The sequence below is a fragment of the Leopardus geoffroyi genome, chromosome X (genome assembly GCF_018350155.1).
Source record: "Leopardus geoffroyi isolate Oge1 chromosome X, O.geoffroyi_Oge1_pat1.0, whole genome shotgun sequence".
In the NCBI taxonomy this organism is placed as follows: domain Eukaryota; kingdom Metazoa; phylum Chordata; class Mammalia; order Carnivora; family Felidae; genus Leopardus; species Leopardus geoffroyi.
In genome coordinates, this window is record NC_059343.1 from 116,489,299 (window position 1) to 116,493,679 (window position 4,381).

At 48.0% G+C, this 4,381-nt stretch overlaps 1 non-coding gene across 1 annotated transcript; it reads right to left on the bottom strand.

The window, feature by feature from the left end:
- Positions 1 to 682: 682 nt before the first annotated feature.
- Positions 683 to 784, bottom strand: LOC123595518. Its single transcript, XR_006711217.1, has one exon. It is a non-coding gene; the product is annotated as a U6 spliceosomal RNA (small nuclear RNA).
- Between the last annotated feature and the right edge of the window lie 3,597 nt (positions 785 to 4,381).

The following is a 4,381-nucleotide window of genomic DNA, read 5'->3' on the forward strand; positions in this document are numbered from 1 at the left end:
ACCCCAAGATCGAGAGTCACATGCTCCACCAACGGAGCCAGCCAGGCACCCCTGAAAGCACTTTAAATTGATGAATGGCAGGGGAGCTTGGATGGCTCAGTCAGTTGAGGGTCCTACTCTTGATTTCCGCTCAGGTTGTGGTCTCACGGTTTGGTGAGCTCGAGCCCCGTGTCGGTGCTGCTATCGTGGAGCCTGCTTGAGATTCTTCCTCTGTCTCAGAAATAAATAAGCGATGAATGATATTCTATCACTTATTTCACTGCTTCCCTGTTGTTCAACTTTTGGGTTGTTGGTTGATTCTTGGGGTCTCGTTTCATAGGTCAGTGCCTGGCACATTGTAAGTGCTAAACAGATGTTAGCTATTACTATGTCCATTGCCTCTCAGGTGGTTTTCTTTTTTTTTTTTTTTTTTTAACCTAATGAGAACAAGCCTTCAGATGAATCTACTAGGATTACCTAGGTAACCTAATAATGGAAATGTGACTGGGTGGCCATCAAAGTAGGGTCTCACGTCCAATGACAGAGGATCTGGTAGGAGGCCAGGAGGGCCTCTTAGGTGTCTTAGGGCCCCTGGCTGCGAGCAGCAAGGCACAAACTCAGAGCAGTCACCCTGAGCGACCTCTCCAAACCCCCCATTTTTTGTGCTAATCCACAAAGGCTGGCAGTTCGCTGGGGAACGGCACAAAATATGCAATGCTTCACGAATTTGTGTGCCATCCTAGCGCTGAGGCCGTGCTAATCTCTATCGTTCTAATTTTAGCATATGCGCTGCAGAAGCGAGCACTCTCAGGTGTTTCGGAAAGAGGTGTCAGTGGTCTCTCGGGGAGGGAATTCAATCTGTTCTCCAGGTTTCCTGTGTTTTCTGACATCATCCAGAAACCCAGCCACTGGGTTTCCTGTGCTGGGATAATGAAGGCTTTGCTCCATCAGCCCGGGTCATGATATGCTACAGAAAGTTGGAGCCTGGAACTTTACACCCCAGAACTCAGATCTTGATTTTCAGTTGTCATTCCTGACCTGTCCTCTCAACCACCAATACAACTTTAAACACAATTCTTGTTGGACCTTTGGAATTCCAATAAATTCTAGAAGTGGGCGGCTCCCCAGAAAGCATTGGAAATCCCTCCACCTTGTAAATGAAGAATCTCTACCCCAGAAGATAAAGGTTCAAAGACTTTATTTATAACTATGGAGACAGAGGTGAGATTTGAGCCTCGTTATCTGTCCATGGGTGTTTTTGCTTCATCAGTATTCAACAATGTTCAGTCATCAAGGTGGGGGGGTTACTACCTTTCTTGAATTAACCTAAGAGCCTTTTGTTATTTTTAATTTTAATTTTATTTTTAATGTTTGAGAGAGAGAGAGAGAGAGAGCACACACGTCAGGGGGAGGGGCAGAGAGAGAGGGAGACAGAGAATCAGAAGCAGGCTCCGAAGTGTCAGTGAGGAGCCTGACGTGGGGGTCAAACTCATGAGCTGTGAGATCATGACCTGGGCTGAAACTAAGAGTCAGACGCTCAAGAGACTGAGCCACCCAGACGCCCCCCCCCACCCCCCGCCGCCCCCGGCCCCCGAGAGCTTTTTGAAAATGGTAAGAACTTTAAGTACATGGCAAATGATAGTGTTTTGAAGTGTCTATGCCCTTGTTCTTTGTCCCTGATCCTGGGGAATTCGAAGGTGGGGTAGGGGGGCAAGGCAGGGGCACCTGTTAAATTCACTCCTGTTGAATCAGCTTGGTGCATGCATCCCCGGTGAAGGACAGTGCTATCACAATACCCGGTAGACATTGGACAAGGAAAAGGAGTCGGTTGTTCATTGGGCATTAAAGATGCTCTAAATTGTCTCACTCCAAAACAGGTTTCAGCTGCTGGAGACAACAAAAGGATCGGAAAATAGATTGTTCCTGGCATTGGGTATTAGGGCAACCGGTTTTTTAAATTGAGTTTTTAATTTTAATTCCAGTAGAGTTAACGACGGTGTTATATTAGTTTCAGGTATACAATATAGTGATTCGACAATTCTATACATTGCTATTGCTCACCGTGATACATGTACTCCAATAGGTTTTTTAAACAAATTTCTGCTCTCTGGAATTTCGCGTTATTGTCGTGATCTTTTTATGTAGTTTTACAGAGAACGAGATGTTTAAAGAAAAAAAAAAAAGCCAAGCATGTTTGAGTGGTTTTGTATTCTTTCCTCAGTAGGAGTTGTAATGCTGGCTGCACAAATTGCTTCCTTGACCTACAGTCCTGGGTCTGTTTCTCTGGCTTCCACATCCCATGAACACAGACAGGGAGGGCTATTAGAGCACTTGGCTGGTGGAATACTGTACCCTCTCCAAAACATTCCTCCGTCCCAGGACCCGTTTGCTTGCCGTGATTCAGCTTGGCGCGGGAGAAAGTGCAGTTTGTTCCCCCCCAGATATTTCAGTCTATGGGGCTGCACTTTGTCCTTCGCGCCCGTAGCCAGGTGACTGGAGATGGTAGTGGCCCTGCTGAGCAGCTCTACTGGATACTGAAATTTAGGAGGGGTGGGCATCCAAGCCGAGCGCGGAAGAGCCTGCCGACATTAAGGCAGACGTGCCCACCTAGTGTGGACGAGGCTGTGGAGGAGGGGCGAGGGGATTGCCACGAGCCAGGCAAAGGCACAGCCTCAGAGGAGCGTGGCGACAGCTCCGGAAGGCAGGCTGCCGACAGACAGACAGGGCCCAGGCTCTGGGCCGGGGTTTGAGGGCGCGCGTCTCTCCCTGCCACAGAGAGACCAGTGGGGCCCTGCCTTGTTCTCTAGATTTCTAGACGGCAGTACTGAGCAGGCCGAGATTGAGATTGAGCGCCGGAGTTTCAGAACAGAGACCCAGCTACAGGATTGATGGCGGAGATTTGGGGCCTAGCGTAGACGGTGAGATGGAAGGCCGGTTTCTTGCATAGGGGCACAAGAGCATAAGACCGGAGCTTCCTTGATGATAGGACTTCACAGAGGTCATGACAAGAGTAAATTATTTTATTTTATCTATTTCCCATCATCCATATTTGCGTGCACACACACAGTTCTGTCATCTGTTGGTGTTTATGCCCAATGAGTCTCCAATTAGAACCTAAGTCCCTTTCTTTGCATAGTACACATTCTTGTGAGCGTTAGCATGCTAGGCCACGTGGCCACCTGGAATTAAATACTGTTTTATTGCAGCCTATGGAATAATAGGTTTGCCTAATATTAAAGGTTTTCTCTGCCTCCTTCAAAAGCCTCTCAATTCACAAATTCAAGGTAAACCTGTTTTCTTCAGCATAAAGCTCTTCTCTTTGTTAGGCTTTAATAGACCAATGTGACCCTGAACTGCGGACTCTAAGTTTTCTTTATCTGCGCTATTGGCTGGGTTAGCCATGGTGGGGGAAGATGTGGGGGAGGGAAGGGAAGAGTCACTGTGGTTCCGATGAAAAATAACCATTATGTGCAGTGAAAGGGTTTTTCATACCTCAGTCCATCCAGCCTACATTGGGGCAATAGTCCTGGTGAGCAGTGTAAGACTCACAATGGTATGTGTGATTCTGGGGTCAGATTTCCAACCCAGACAGTCTTGTTCCCCCCAGCCCGACGCTTTTCTGAATGGAACATGCCACGGGTAGGCGGGCTGTGGGGGCTCCTGTCTGGTCAGCAGCTGCCCCCAGTCAGTTGTTAGGTAACACGGTGCAAAAAGAGCTTAGAGACCCCCTGGAAAAGGGAATCTTTCATGACAATCTGTTTATTCAAGCCAAGCAACGAGAAAAGAAAGACCTAGAATGGCAACGTTCCCTTGGAACAGAAAACATTGAAGCATTAGAGCGAGGATATTTGGTGCTGTTATGTTCCAAGCTGTGCCACTTAGAGTAGGCCTGATGATGTCTCTGGGCCTCAGTTTCAGCAGAATGTTGCTCATGATAGCCAGCTCACTGAGAGGTCGATGGGATGATGTGAGAAAAATCCCAGCACGGCACCTGGCACACAGTAGGCACTCAGCAATTATCTTCCTTTTTGTAACGTGGGCACGGAGCGAAGCTTCAGCCTGGAGACAATTGCCATTCTTTATAGGGCTGTGGCGGGGCCAGGTGGGACCTGATTTTAGAAAATGCATGTGCGGAGTCGGGGAGACAAAAGCCCCTTTTCAGCTCCTGCCTCAAGATGACCACACTCCATATGGCTTCACCTGCTGCGCACTGTTGTAATTGCAATCAGAATGGATCTCATTAGGGTTACAATGGCCCAGAAAAATGAAGAGTGGTTACCATGGCCCGCTCCCTGGGTCTCCCAGCCGGGCGGTCAGAAAAGAAACAGAGTCGAAAATGTTTCCTGTAATTACAGTGCCCAACACCGCACCCCAAGGATATTGGGAGCTTAATAAATAGCCT